We start from the raw sequence: 16,329 nt of genomic DNA on the forward strand, positions 1-16,329 counted from the left end.
CCACCACACCTGGCAAGAATTTGTATTTTTAACAAACTCCACAGCATTTCTTTCTCAAAGGAAGCTTTGGGGAACCACTGCAGGGACAATGCCTTGCCCAGGTTGCCCAAGTGATCCCATATTCATCAAACTCTGGCCCTGGCAAAGGGTCCTCCGCACATCCTAACCCAAACCTCTTCCTGGGGACAGCTGGTGTTTCAGGAAGCCACCACGGGTGCTGAGCCAGGGCGAGCAGCCCGTGGGCCTCCAGAGTCCCTCCCTGCATGGCCTGTCAGCTTCTCACAGGTGGTCAGGGCTCAGCCCACCCTGCCTGCCCCCCAGCCCTTCTCCCACCACTTTCTATCCATCACGTCCTGCTTCATAGGGTTTCTGGCTTCATATGGCTTGGCTCAGCCATAGCAGGGTTCTGACCTCCCTAGGGTTGGCCTCAGCATCCTCTCTCCCTCCACTGTCCCCAAGAAGCCAGGGATGTTTACCTTCCCACTGGGTCACAGAAACCCTCTTGTGCTTTTTCTTTTCTTTTCTTTTCTTTCTTTCTATCTTTCTTTCTTTCTTTTTTTCTTTTTTTTTTTTTTTTTTGGTGCTACTGGGGATGGATCCCAGGGACATTCTACCGACCTACTTTATTTTGAAACAGGGTCTCACTGAGTAGCAAAAGGCCTCACTAAGTAGCTGAGGCTGTCCGGGAACCACAATCCTCCTGTCTCAGCCTCCCAGATGCTGAGATTACAAGCCTGTGCTATCACACCCGGCTCTCTGGTGTTTCTGATAGAGTAACAAGATTCCTTTATAAACCCAAAGGACTCTCATATTAGCACTTTATTCCAAAGACTTCCTATACACACTACATTTTAGGTTCCCATCCCTTCCACCATGTTTTAAAAAGGCTGTAACTAGGTATTAAAAGGGTAGGTCATACTCTATCCACGGCATGTGAAAGAGTCTGATGTTACTGCTTTATTTTTCATCCTTATTTCTTTTGTGTTGCGTTCTGCGGTGTTTGCATTTGTAAATAAGAAGGAAATAAGACAAGAAGGCACTATGTGTTTTCTTTGAGTCACCTGGATAAACTTGATAATGTGCAGATTCCTGACCCTCCTTCCTGAATAGTGGTAATGAATAGCGATCCTTGGGGAAAGGACCCAGGATTTCGCATTTCCACCATGGTCTCTGGATGATTCTTTTATGTGCTGAAGATCAGGAGCTCCTGCTTCAGAAGGTGGACAGAATTTGGAAAAGACGAGAGGACAAAGAGGGAGAGCCTGGTGGGCGCCCGGATTTGGATCCAGGCTCTGCCCTCGCTGGCTGTGTGACTTTGCTGATCTGTGAACCTATCTGTAAAGCTAGATTTGCCTCCTTGGTGATGGTGAGGATGAAATGAGTGAATACGTACAACACCTTTGGAATAGTGCCTGGCGTGGTAAAGACTCTGAGTGTGCTTGCTGTGGAGATTATTCTACACAAGGAGAAGGACACACACCCAGTCAAATAGATAGGGAGGGATGGTCTCTGTGAGGGAGACCCCTCTGTCAAAATCGAAAGGCTGGAGTCAATGATTTCAGGCTGTGGTGCTAAGAATCTTCACATTATCAAGTTTATCCAGGTGACTGCAAAGAAAACATGTAGTGCCTTCTGGCTTATTTCCTTCTAATTTACAAATGGCAAATTGAGCAGAATGCAACACAAAAGAAAGAAGGATGAAATCTAAGGAACTTGTTAAAGATTCAAGGTTGGTTGGGTGTGGTGGCACATACCTATAATCCCAGCACTTGGGACAAGAGGGTCCCAGGTTTGCAGCCAGCCCCAGCAACTTAGCAAGACCCTCAGTAACCTAGTGAGACCCTATTTCAAAATTAAAAACAAAATAAAAAGGACTGGGGGTGTTGCTGAAAGGTAGAACACACCTGGGTTCAATCTCTAGTATCAAAAGGGTGGGGGGAGAGGAAGAGATCCAGTGTTCTTACAGAGATTCCGAGTACAGTTGTAGTGAAGCCTGGGGATATGTATTTATTTACTTATTTATTTGTTTTTGGCAGTGCTCTGTATTAAAGACAGGACCTTCCATATGCTAAGCAAGTACTATCTACCATCTAGCTGTACCCCAACCTTAACATTTTCTACACAGGTGATTTTCAGAAACCCTGATCTAAAGACAACTGGTGTTGGAAATGGGACGGTATCCCAGGATTTGACTTGGGGCTATGGCAAGTGTGGCTACTAATTGCATATTTCCTCTCTGCTTTATTAGGCCTGTCCAGAAAGTAGTAGAAGTATCCGGGAGGTACAATGTGCATCGTACAACAACAAGCCATTCATGGGCCGGTTTTATGAATGGGAACCATTTGCAGAAGGTAAGAATAGACCCAGGCCTGTTGGTGGGCATTCTTTTGTGTCTGTCCTCCAACCCTGTTGCTGTCTGGTTGATGCCAGAGGAATAATGGTGATCCTGGCTAGGTCAGTAGACCAGGGCAAAGGGGATTGTGGACGTCCTCACCAATGGTGGCATAGCTGAGATGGCCCCTCGGCTCTCCTCAAAATGAGGCACGAATGGGAATAAACACCATCTGAGGATGGTGGGCAAGTGGAGCAGAGCAAGGTTTGAAGAATTGATTGGAACAAAAGGTTTAAACATGAAGTATAAGCAGGGACGAAGTTTCCTTTTCCCTTGACACCTGATAAAGGGCCGTGGTAGGGGCTTCAGAGAGCTTGCAGGGTTGTAGTCCTATTTCCAAAGATAAAGCAGAGTAGACAGGCATGGCCTGGGCGACCAACGTCCCTGATATTTCAAGATGACAGAAGACCTGAAATTAGTCGGGCTTGTCAATACTTCTGTGCACACTGGGGTCATTTATTTGGTTAAAACACAGATGATAACATGGCGTTTGGACTGAGAAGTGTTCATTCCTGAGATGTTTCTTGTAATCATAGTGAAAGGAAGCTAAGAAGTGGGTCAAGCAGAAATTGTGGGGCTTCTCTACTGACAGCCCCGTTGGCTGCAGGTGGAATCCTGTTGCCTGCAGGGTTCTGCCTGGCTTCTCAATCCAAGGCGGTGGTCAGGGCAGCTGGTGTTGGCAAAAACCCAAAGTGCAGAGCACTGCTAGCTATGTTAGAATCTGGAAAAACTGTCTTGGGAGAGGGATTATAGTGAGATGTGCCCTTTTTTGGATGAATCAATGCCCAGGGATCCCAAACTGTGGAAGACAGTACCTTAAGTAGAGGTCCTTGGGGACAGAGAAGGGAGAGCAATGTCCAACTACTCTGAAATGGGATGCAAAATTATTATTTTCTGTGCATTTTTCTAAGAAGAGGGTCTGTAGGTTCTGTTAGATTCTAAGAGTATCCTTGTGACCTTAAAATTGTTAAGAATGAACTTGACTAAAAAATTAGGGCTGTTACCTCCAATCAGGAAAGGTAAATAGATGAAACCCAGAGCCAGTTGAATGCCAGTATGAAGATGGCTTCAAGGTTGGATGGTGAACAAGAAAAGAAATCCTGAAAGAAGTTCTGGTCCTGTGGATAGACCTTATTTTGGACTTTTTTTTTTTTTTAATTCTTAAAGCATGACACTAAATTCAAAATGTTGTCCCACTTGGGATCCTGGAACAGACAAAGGGTATTGTTGGAAAGCTGGTGAAATATGCATAAATGATGGTTTAATATATCAATGGTAATGTCTCGGTTTTTATATACGGTTTTATGAGATAATAGGAAGCTGGTTGAAGGGTATACGGGCCCTCTGTACTATCTTTGCAATTCTTCTGTAAATCAGAAATGATTTCAAAGTAGAATTCTTACCAAAAGGCATTGTACTTCCAGTTTGCTAGGTCTTTCCATTCTGGTGAAGATAAAGTCTAAGACTTACTCAGTATGGGCGAGGAAAAGTGCACTGCATCTTGCTAAAGTTGTATTCTTCTTGGAACCTCAGAAGATGACCGTTTTCGGAAATAGGCACTACAGACCACATAATTGGTTGCTTACTAGAGTGGGCTCTTATTCTAGGATGAGTGGTGTCCTTATGTGAGGAGAAGGATCACAGGTATACAGAGGACACCAAGTGATAATGAAGGCAGGGACTTGTTTTTACATACAGGAGCATCAAATTTCTCCAGCAACCACTGGGTGCTAGCAAGAGGCATGGGAAGGATCCTTAGTCTGACCTTCAGAGTTGGCCTTTCTCATTTTTTTTTTTTTTCCGTGCTGGTGATTGAACTCAGGAGTGTTCTATCTCTGAGCCATACTCTCCCGCTCTTGATGTTTTTTTTTTTAAATTTATGTTTTGTTTTTGCAGAAATGGAGATTGAACACAGTGGCATTTTACTTTTTTTTTTTTTTGGTGGTACTGGGGGTGGAACCCAGAGGCTTTCTACCTCCGGGCTATACTCCCAGACCTATTTTTTATTTTATTTGGAAACAGGGTCTCACTAAGTTGCTGAGAGCCTCACCAAGTAGCTGAGGCTGGCTTCGAACCTGCGCGATCCTCCTGTCTCAGCCTCCCAAGAGCAGGGATTACAAGCGTGCACCACCACGCCCGGCTTGTGTGGCATTCTACTTCTGAGCTACACCCTCAACCCTATTTTTTATTCTTTACTTTGAATTTGTTTCACTAAGTTGTGGAGGGTCTCAATAAATATCTGAGACTGGCTGCAAACCTGTGATCCTCCTGTCTCAGCCTCCCAAGTACTGGGATTATAAGCCACCATGCCCAGCTTTTATTTTTGATTTTGAAACAGGATTTTGCTAAGTTGCTGAGGCTGGCCTGGGATCCTCCTGTCCCAGCTTCCTAAGTACTGGGATTACGGTTGTGTACTACCACGCCTGATTGTTTACTCACCTTTCACTGTCTCTTGGTTTTGCCTACTTCCTTCCTGGGCAGGTGAGCAGGCTCACATGGCTCTGAGCTTGCAATCATAGTGGGAGAGACTCTCTTTTACCTGGTATTTTGGGTTGAGTTGTATCTCCCCCCAGGTATGTTAACATCCTAACCCCTGATACCTGTGAATGTGACTCTCTTTGAAAATAGGGTCTTTGTAGATATAATGAAGATGTAGAGTGGGCCCTAATCCACTATGATTGGTGTTCTTATAAAAAGAAAAGAGACACAGAGACACATGCAGAGCACGCCGTGGGGGGATACAGTGGGTGACAGCCATGGGAAGATAGGCAGAGATTGTAGTGATGTGGCTATAAGCCAAGGATTTCTAGTGATCACCAAAACCCAAGAAGAAGCATGGAAAGATATGTTCCCAGAGACTTCAGAAGAAGTGTGACCCCCATATCACCTTGATTTCAGATTTCTGGCATCTGGAAGTATGAGAGAATAAATTGCTGGTGCCAACCAGTTTTTGTGCTATGCCATAGCGGCACTCAGGACCTATAAGAAAGGGACTGTATCAGTCTTAGGGCAACCATTGCCATCTCTAGTTTTAAGTTAAGACATGGGGTAGTTGTGTTAGCTCAGGTCATATGGCTGGCCTGGTCACAGGGGACCCACATCACATACAATGAAGATGGGGAAGTAGGGGTGGGGGCAAGCTGAAAAACAAATTCTGTTACAAAAATCAGTATGTACTTATTGACTGCAAGCCACTGAGATTTTTAACGAGCCAATCAGAAACCTAGTGTTTTACAAAGTCAAAGAAAGTGCAGAATTGCTGTAGATTAATCACCTTTCTATAACTTGCTAGTAGAAAATTTAGCAGCCTCTTCAGATATTCACTGGCACTGGTATTTCTCACTTGCCGAGGAGAGAAGGAGTCATGGTTACTGGAGCTGCATTTACTTTGGCTTTGTTTAAATAATTCTTTTTACTGCCCAGATTGTTTTCTTGACTTAATTCTTCTTCCTCTTAAATGACTCCCAGGCTGACCAGTGGGAGGAAGACACCGCTAATGTTTCTGCGGGGCGTTCAGGCTCCACGGCTGGGTTACTCATTGGGCTCTGGTGTAGTTTGGATGTCTCCCGCCGCTCACATGTGCCTACTTAGGGAAACAGCTGTGCTCATTCAGTCCAATGCCACATAGAATAGTAAAAGCGGACTACAAGCTCTGATAAACACATTAATTCCACCAGATGTTTCTCCTTAGGCCTTTAATCGCATTTCCTGAATATGGTGACCCATCTTTAGATAATGCCTCTAGGAATTTTTTTCTTCATAGCCCTAGACCTATTACTGTAAAGAATGGAAGAAAAATTGGGGTCCTTGTGCACCTTTGTTTACCTAGAAGAGTAAGGGTTTATGCCTGTTGGCCCAGTCTTCTTTTACTTTCAGAACTGGCTTGGACAATGAATTATATGGTCAACATAGCTTGAATGAAGCAGTTTAATAGGAAGACTGTCTTTAAGATGCTGACACTGGGGAAAATGTACAGTAGTCTCTGATAATCACAGGGGACACATCCCAAGCCCCCCAGTGGATGCCTGAAACCAATACTACCAAACCCTACATATACCGTGGGTTTTCCTTTACATAGGTGCCCCTGATAAAGTTTAATTTATAAAACAGGCACAATAAGAGATTAACAAAAACTATAAAAATGGAAGTTATAGCAATTTACTATAGTATATTATAATGAATGTTGCATGAGAGAAAACACACTTACCCTCTACGTATACTCTACATCTATAGGTTAGAATATAACACATTGGGAAAGCAGAGGGGAGAGGTTCAACAATTAAAGGAGTCTGAGAAGGTGACCCTGTGTGTGGGAGAGGCCCCAGGGTGTTGTAATCCCACATCATTAAGTGAAGATATACATCATTTCTTATATTAACAAAGGTTTTATGGTTTATGAAGGCCTCCTGATGCACACACTGAGTATTATGGACTGAATATTTTTGCCTTTTTAAAATTCGTATATTGGGACTCTATTTGGAGATGAGGCCTGTAAGGAAATAATTCAGGTTAAATGAGGTCTAAAGGGTAGGGCCCTGATTCAGGAGCATTAATGATCATATAAGAAGAGGAAAGATCCGTGAGGACAGGAACCGAGAGGAGAGGCCTCAGAATGAAACCTCCCTGTTTCACCTTTATCTTGGCCTTGTGGCCTGCAGAGCTATAAGAAGTCATTTTCTTTTGCTTAAGCTATCCAGTGCATTAAAAAAATTTTTTTTCTGTACCGGAAATCGAGCCCAGAGCGTTCTGCCTCCAAGCTATATCCTCAGCCTCTTATTTTTTTTATTTTTCAAACAATTTCTCATGAAGTCACTGAGAGTCTTGCTAAGTTGCTGAGGCTGGCCTTGAACCTGTGACCTTCCTGTCTCTGCCTTCCAAGTAGTGGGTTTACAGGTGTGCGCCACCACATCTGGACAGTCTGTGGTGTGTTGCTATGGCAGACTAAGCTAACTGAGACAAGTCAGGCTCAAATGAGATGGTGAGTCACGTTTACTTATTCGGGACCTACTCTGTAGAAGGTAGAGGTGCTAGATCATCCATCCTCACAGTGGGTGAAGTGAGCTAAGTACTATGATTCTCGTTTCACAGAAGAAAGAAATGGGTAGGATAGTGAACTCACTTGCTCAGAGTCACCCAGCTAGTAAGTGGTAGAACCAGGTTCAAACTCAGAAGTCTGCCTACAGAGTCCCTTATGTTTGGAGAAGTCAAGGGAAAGCTTTCAAGAAGGGGAGGCATCAGCATTGCTGAATACCGCGAGAGGACAAGGAGAAAGACAACTAAAAATAATACTGGAATGGGCAGTTGCCTACTCAAGAGTGTTCCAAAGCATTGCCTGTTCCAGTCTTACTTTACTACTGGAAAGAAGTTAAAGAGGCCGGTGATGATAGGCATCTCTTTTAAAATGGCCATGAAGAGACATTTTGGGGGTGTTTGCTAGTTAAGGGGGAAGGTTTGTGTAGAATGGTAGAGGGATGAGTTGTCTGTAGATTGAGAGAGTGGAGCTTGTAGAGAGAGGACAAGGATTGTTTTATCCCAGAAGAAAGGATGCAAAATAGGCCCTTTTTTTGTCTTACTGCAGAACATGTAATATTGTGGGTTTTTTTTCCCCTGCAAGCCATCGCAGAAAGCTTCTTCACTATTTAATAAAAAAATAATTTCTTCAAGAGCAATGAAAGTCAACATATCCATATAAAAGATTTGTTTAAACATGTTCAGAATACTTTTTTTCACAATAGCTCCAAACTGGAAACAACCCAAACATCCATCAACAGGATCGTGAATAAACAAATTGTGGTACATTCTTACAATGGAGGATTACTCAGCAATAAAAAAGAGCACAATACTGATACATATAAAACGTCGGATGAGCCGGGCGTGGTGGCGCACGCTTGTAATCCCAGCATTCGGGAGGCTGAGAACGGAGGATCGCGGTTCTCAGACAGCAGCCTCAGCTACTTAGTGAGGCCCTCTGCAACTTAGTGAGACCCTGTTTCAAAAATAAAGAATAAAAAATAGGGCAGGAGGTTTAGTACCTTGGAGGTCAAATGCCCCTGGGTTCCATCCCCAGACCTGGAAAAAAAAAAAAGCAACTTGGATAAATCCCAGAAATAAACCAGATTTCAGAGTATCTATTGTCTGATTTCATTTATATGATGCTCTAGAACAGAAAAAAAATGATGCCATAGTGACAGGACTCTAACAGTGTTGGCCTTTACAGGTGTGGGATGGGAGGATGAGCTGGAAGGGACCCTGATGGGAGTGTTCTCTATCATCATAAGCATGTGTGACACAGGTGTACACAGTTGCCAGAACTCATGGAACCGCACACTTGTGATCCATGCATTTTATTGTGTGTGAATTACACTTAAAAAACATTATTCTCTTTCACATTTCCGTCTTTCCTTCTGTCTCTCTCCAACTCTGGAAGGTGACATTTGAAACCAATAGAAATCGCACCATCGTAGAACTATTCTAAGACTTTTTATCTCCACCACTCTCCCCTCCTCCAGCCAGCTTTATTTTATTTATATTTTACTTTTTTATTGAAAATAAATGGTATACATCTAAATTATACTTAGTGTCCTCTCCACCACCCCCGTTTTTCCCTTCCCCCTCCCAACACTGAGTGTCCAGGTTGACCAGGCTGTATTCATGCTTTTACATATATTCGGATGTAGACCCTCAGTAGTCAAGTTCAGCCTCTTCCTCTCCTGTCCTTCCGTTCAGACTTAGCTGAGATTTCCCCTCCATTATCTGGAGTCCCTCTGGTATCCCCAATGCTCCCTAGTTTGGGCATATTAGAGGAAACATATGTCCCTTCTCCTTCTGTGCTTGGCTGATCTCACTTAACACAGTGCTCTCCAGGACTTTCCATCTTCTTGCAATTGACATGATTTTGTTCTTCTTTATAGCCAGATAGAATTCCATTGTGTGTATTTCCCATAATTTTGCAATCCATTCATCTGTTGATGGGGACCTGGGTTGGTTCCATATTTTGGTTATTATGAATTGAAGCAGCCAGCTTTATTTTAAATACTCTTTCTTAGTGCCCATGGAGGAACAAGAGAATTTTAGGGACAGTGGACTCAAAACTGCATAAAAACAACTGTGAGACTACTAGCAATGACTTCCTATAGTGACCCTAAAGGTTCAGCAACAAAACAAAAAGAGAAAAGCAAAAAGAAACAGCAGAGTAAAGAGACACCTACTGACTGGGAGTATATATTTGCTAATCATGTGTCAGATGAGATGCTCAGACTACTCAGGAATTAGAAAACAAATAACCCTATTTAAATGTAGACAATGGATCCTGGCATGGTGGCACAGGCCTGTCATCCCAGTACTTGGGAGGCTGAGACAGGAGGATTCCAGGTTTAAGGCCAGCCTCTGCAACGTAGGGAGGCCTTTAGCAACTTATGGAGACCCCTTTTCAAACTAATAAAAATAAAATATGGTTGGGGGCATAGTTCAGAGGTAGAATGCCCCTGTATTCAATCCCTAGTAACACACACACACACACCAAAGTGTACAAAGGACTTGGAAAGACATTTCTCAAAACAGATAATAAAATATAAAATCACTATTCATCAGGGCAATACAAAATGAGATCTGGCCTCACGCTGGTTGGAATGGCTGTTATAAAATGGTGAGGGATGTCAAGCACCGACAAAGAGGCAGAGAAAAGGAAATCTTTGTACACTGCGGATGGGGATAGAAGTTGGTACAGTCATGGTAGGAAGCTTTATGGATTCTGTAGAAGTAAACAGGACGTGTGAATTGGTTACTTTTTTTTTTTTTGTAGATACCACTTTCATGTTCTCCAAACACAAAAAGATTTTATTGGAAGAATACCCAGTAGCTCAGAAAATCAACAGGAAGCTTATAGAACCAGGCTTGGTAAGGGACAGACACCGGGGCCACTGAGGAAGTCCGTGGACAGAACTGAGGGTCTCTAGTGTACCGCCGCAGCAAAGGGAAAGTTCCAGTGGGTTTCTCCATAAAACAAAGTCCTAGAAATAAGACTGAGGCTGTATGCCTACCTCTCAGCCAGCAAAGACATCGAAAGTCCCAGGAAGACTATATACAGAGGGGGAGAAGTAATTCATATGAAGGAAATCCAGATACTATGTCAAAAGAAGAAGGCTTGCAGCTTGGCGTGGTGGCACATGCCCAAATCTGACTACGTAGGAGGCTGAGCTGGGAGGATCGCAGTTTTGAGACCAATCTCTACAATTTAGGGAGACTGTCAGCAACTTAGCAAGACCCTGTTTTAAGATTAAAAAAAAAAAAAATAGGGCTGGTAGTATCACTCGGTGGCAGAACTCCCCTGGCTTCAATTCTTAGTATCACACACAAAGATGGACGTGTGCATACTGGATGGCCCCCCAAATGACCAACGACCATGGCAGAAACTCATGACAAGTCAGGGTGTCCACTGGGGTTATCGACTTTTATTTCATCATTAGGCTTGGAGGACTTTTTTGCACCTTTGGGGGATGATTGGAATTGGAATGTAACGTGTGTGTATCATTCTTTCATTCTTCCTGTCACATTGGCATTTCTGAAGACGGTGCAGATAAGGCTTTCTTATACACGACGTGGAGTTACGTGGCTCCCCATCACTGCCGGGCATGATGCTGGTATCCGTCAGGGCAGTGAGCGTCTACACAGGGCATGGACCACTGCATCCTGGGAAGGGAATGAGCGAGGAGCAGAGGCAGTTCCTGATGATTCCGTCCCCTCGCCTCTGATTTCTTTAATCTTGGTCAGTGGTTTGTAGGATTGTACATGTAAAATGGTTCTAGAACATGTCTGATTCTTGCATCTCCACTCTTTTCCTCACTAGCTGAAGAGGAAGGAGGAGGCAGGATGGGGTGAGCGGCGTCCACACCCTCTCTAACTTCTCACTGGGAAATTCAGGATATAGAAAAGGAAAGATTGTTCGAGGGAGAAAATTGCTCCTGCCCTACGGTATTCTAGAAGGTGTAAACAGTTCTTGTAAAAGCAATTTCTTTCCTGGCACTCAAACCAGTGTCATTTTGGATAATTAGTGAAGAAAAGCCTCGGGGTATATTTCAACATCTAATAAGCAGATTAGTTTGAATATGTATAATCCTAAGGATTTGGAACCAACCATAGAACGCAAGCGCATTGCAAAATCCTAAACAGTGAAACCCAATCCTGTTGTTTCTCTCGCCTAAGAACTCAGCCCCCCACCCCCCCCCTAAAGATTGCTTTGCCCAGTCTTGGTGTGTGGCTGATGAGGACAGGCAGGTGAGCTGTCACTCTCCACTCCGTTCCTGTTCTACTGGTATGGGAATGGAGACTCATGAGGGTCGGATGGTCAGGTCAGAGAATAAAATGGAAGATTCTGATCCAGTGTTACATAAGCCCAGCCAGCCCAGCCAAAGGGGGTCGTTTGCCTCTGGGGCCACCAAAGAATTTCACCCTCTATGCAACCAAGCTGTGACTGATTCATTTCCTTTAAAAAAACAAACAAATGTGGTTTTGCATCAAGACTGCTAAGACTTTTCTGGGAGGTCCTAAGACGCTGTATTAATCTCTTGCAGCAGTTTTTCACCCTCTGAGCAGAGGTCACTGTATTGTTAATTGGTAGAGAAAGACCCAAAGGCATGGTTGGGACATTTCGTTGTACCTTGTGTGAATGTCAAGAGAGAAATAGTGTCTGGCTTACATTAAGGGGCTTCCACCCCTTCCTCCCATTGCATATTTATCAAGACATTCTCCTCTAGCCACAGTGGTCCCTCCCCCAAAGCTGTTAAATAGAAACCACAATTGTCAGTCTCTATTCTTAGAAATTTCAGTGAGAACATCTCATGAATTAGTGGGACTTGCTTCCAAAGGATTAAAGGGAAAAATCTGTTGTGTATCTGTAGTGCACTCTTGGAAAAAGAAAGAGAACATATTTCCTTCTCTTCTTTTGCCTGGGCAAAATCTGCCTCCACACCTTCTTACCATGCCATTCTCGTTTACCCTGGAATGATTACTTATGGCCCAGCTACCCTGCCATGTTGAACTAAATGTCCAGGTTCCCCTTTCGGATATTTGAAAGCAGCCAATTTTTCATCTTGAATCCACCCTATGAGTAGTTCTTTTTCCTTCAATTGATGCCTTTGCTTTGGGGCATGGTATTTGTTTATTGTTTGGGTTGGTCTCTTTAAAGTACATGAGTCAAAATGAACAGGTCTCTTTGCCTTTGCCAGCTCTGACTTAGTGTGACTCCATTGTGCCGGGCTCAGGATCCAGGAATGCCATGGGATTGATTAGTTATGTCTTACATGGGAATGGGAGAGGGAAATAGCAGAAGGAATCCTTGCTACTTCATTGTATAAGATTACACTTGTTCCGTAATGCCCTTAGATGGTTTTATTTGTATCATTCCGTTCTATTTTGCTTGCCAGGCACACATCACCATTGATTGCAGCCACCATTCACCACTAACTTTGTTAACAGAGGACCTGTTCAGTTACATTTAAATGGTGCCAAAAATAAAACAGGGGAAATCCTCATATGAATTCTAGTTTTTTTTGGGTTTTTTTGGTGGTACCCAGGGGCTTTTCTACCTATGGGCTATACATTCAGACCTATTTTTATACTTTATTTGGAAACAGTGTCTTACTAAGTTGTTGAGAGCCTAAGTAGCTGAGGCCAGCTTCGAACCTGTGCGATTCTCCTGTCTCAGCCTCCCAAATGCCAGGATTACAAGCGCGTGCCACCACGCCCGGCTTCTGAATTCTAGTCTTGAATTAAAGATTGCTAGAATTACAATTAGAATGCTGTAGTGATACAGGTATACCCATGTTCACAGCAGCACGATTCACACTTCACAATTCACAAATTATGGAACCGGTTTAGGTGCCCATCAAGAGAGGACTGGATAAAGGAAATTTGCATACACCCAGTGGAATTTTACCCAGCCATTAAGAAAAACAAAATTATGCCATTTATAGGAAAATGGATGGAACTAGAGAATACTGTAAAGAGTGACATCTGCCAGTATTTTCTCTCATATGTGGAAACTAGAGAGAAACTAGGAAATGAAATGGATTGCACATAAATGAGGAAAGAGAGCAATGGAATAATGGAAGGGGGATGAGGGAAGAAGGTAGGTGGATAAAAAAGAAAATAAAGGAAACACTTCAAATAATGTTACGTCCATATATGAAAGCATCACTGCCAGTCTCACTAGCGTGCGGAGGAGGGAGTATCAGAGTGGGATGCAAAAGGAAATAACATCAAGTGATGTGTCACGTATAAAGGTATTACTTTGAAACTCGCTGTCATGTATAATTACAACACACCAATAACAGTATATAAAAAGATTTCTAAAAGCAGATCTAATTTTTTTTTTTTTTTTTGCGGTACTAGGATGGAACCCAGGGGCATCGTAACTCTGAGCTACCCCCCCCCCCCACAGTCCTATTTTTTTCTAGCCTTTTTACTTTTGAAACAGGGTCTCACTGAGTTGCGGAGGGCCTCGCTAAGTAGCTGAGGCTGTCCGCGAACCGCGATCCTCCGGTCTCAGCCTCCCGGATGCTGGGATTACAAGCGTGCGCCGCCGCCACGCCCGGCTAGCACATCTAAATTTTTAAAAATGAAAATTATCAATGACTAGCGGTTCTGGAACAAGTCAACTGAATTTGCAAGGCAGAATCGCTGCTTTGTAATTAATGAGAAAAGTATAGGGACACAAAGTTCTATATGCATTCAGCTGATCTTTTTCTCTGAGACTTTACTGGGAACGCCATTTCTTTGTGAGGCCAAGATGAGAACCATTCTTAGTCTCTGATGGGACAAGGTGTTCCTACTGGGAGGGACCCACGGGGTAGGTTTTAGGGGTAGTAGCTAAGCCAGTCAGATAAGCCTTAAAATGAGCATCTGGACAGAGGCTAGGAAGTGGCGGGGCCACCCTAAATTTCACGTGGTTATTGGCTTAATATATTTTTGCTTTACTCTTTTATCATGCAAGCCATGATTTATTGGGCTGAATTGAGTTTTGTCCAGAGGATTGATTTGCAGACTGAATTCATGCCAGGAAACAGCATTCATCCAAATTGCGTTGATGCGAAATTGAACAGCTCATTAAAAATAGATCAGATTTAAACAGGACAGTGGAGCTTTTGGCTTGGGGCAGACTTGTAGTATGTCGGGAACTAGTCTAAGCGGGCTCCGCTGTGATCACAAGGTCTGCCTGTTATTAGAAAGAGGAAAAAATGGGAGTGCAGGCTCTTACATTCCAGTCAATTTATGCACCCTCTTAATGCCAAAAATTAGAAAGGGAGCCTATCAGATGCGTACAGCCCAAATTCCATTGCACTTAAGGTTATGTAATAGCGCATCGTGTAATAGCCCTGGCCTCTGTCCAGGGAGTGTGTAGGTATTAGCAGCTTTGCATGCTTAGACCCCATCCATCAGTCAGGGTGCCTTGTCCTGTACCAGTGGCCGCTTGTTTAAGCCGGCTTTGGAGTTTGTAGAAATAGTGTTAGCAACCTGCTTTCCCTCCCTTGTTGATAAAGGGCACCTTTGAAAATCCCCTGGCGTGTTCTTAAGATGCGCAGGAGGAGAACGTGACCCTCTGCTCTTTCTGTGGTTGTCAGTCTCCCTGGTGTGCCCGGGTGGCCTTGCTGAGCGTGGGGCGTGGGGCGTGGGGCTCTGCACCTTCTCTGGCTCCCTGGGCCTCTGCCTTTCTGAGTCAGCTAGTGTCCTGCCTCCTGGAACCTGGCAAGGGCTCTCTGGGGGCTGCCAAATGCAACTTCGACTCAGGACTGGACAAGAGAATTGAGTTCTTCTGGGATGGAAAGCTGTACTTTCCCCTCTACAGAAACAAAGGGCTGCTGAGACATGTTGGCACTCATGCACGTGGCACCTCCCGTTCTGTGTGAGATGCCCCTGGGGTAGCCCGAAGATCACTGGGCAGAGGGCTCGAGTCCCGCCCTCCTTGGACCATTTCTTCTCTAGAAAATTAAGAAATGACTTCCTCCTGTTCCAGTGAGATGATGTGTATAAATGTTGTAAATTGCACTAATGATGAGACTCCTGCCCACAGAGGAGGAGGGTATTACAGCAGAGAGAAGGGCATAAGCAAAGGTTCCTGGCCCTTCAGAACGTATCAGAGGCCAGGCGTGGTGGTGCACACCTATAATCCCACTACTTGGGAGGCTGAGACAGAAGGATCAAAGGTTTGAGGCCAGAGCATAGTAACTTAGTGAGACCCTGTTTCAAAAATAAAAAAAAGTTAAAAGAAAGGGCTGGATGCTGGATGTGATGTCGCATGCCTGTAATCCCCATTACACGGGAGGCTGAGAGAGGAGGATCGCAGGTATAAGATCAGCCTCAGCAACTGAGACTCTTAGCAACCTAGCGAGACCCTGTTTAAGAACAAAAATAAGACTGGAGGGATGTAGCTCAGAGGTAGAATGTCTCTAATCCCCAGCACAAAAATAAATAAATAAATAAATAAATAAATAAATAAATAAATAAATGAGAGAGAGAGAGAGAGAGAGAGAGAGAGAGAGAGAGAGAGAGAGATTGGAGAGAGAGAAAGGGAGGAAGGGAGGAAGGGCTGAAGGTGTAGCTCAGAGGTACAGTGCCTCTGAGTTCAATCTCTAGCAGTACAAAACAGACACAAACAAACAACAAAATCCCCGAGGGAACATCATAGAGTGTTCTTCAGCTGGCGCAAGGACATATAAAGGGGAGAAGTGTCAGGTGAGGTTGGCCTGAAAGTTTTGGGCCAGATTATAGAGGTCCTCAAATAGAAGGCTAAGGAAATTGGACTTCATTTTATAGGCAGCGAGGAGCAGGGGAGACATATCAAACCTGAGCTTCAGGAAAACGAACCTGGCAGCAAAATACCACAGAACCTCTTGGGAATAAAAGGGGCATAAATAAATTGGAAAATCTGGCAATAATGCCTT

Source organism: Muscardinus avellanarius, assembly GCF_963383645.1.
Source record: "Muscardinus avellanarius genome assembly, chromosome: 3".
Classification (NCBI taxonomy): Eukaryota; Metazoa; Chordata; class Mammalia; order Rodentia; family Gliridae; genus Muscardinus; species Muscardinus avellanarius.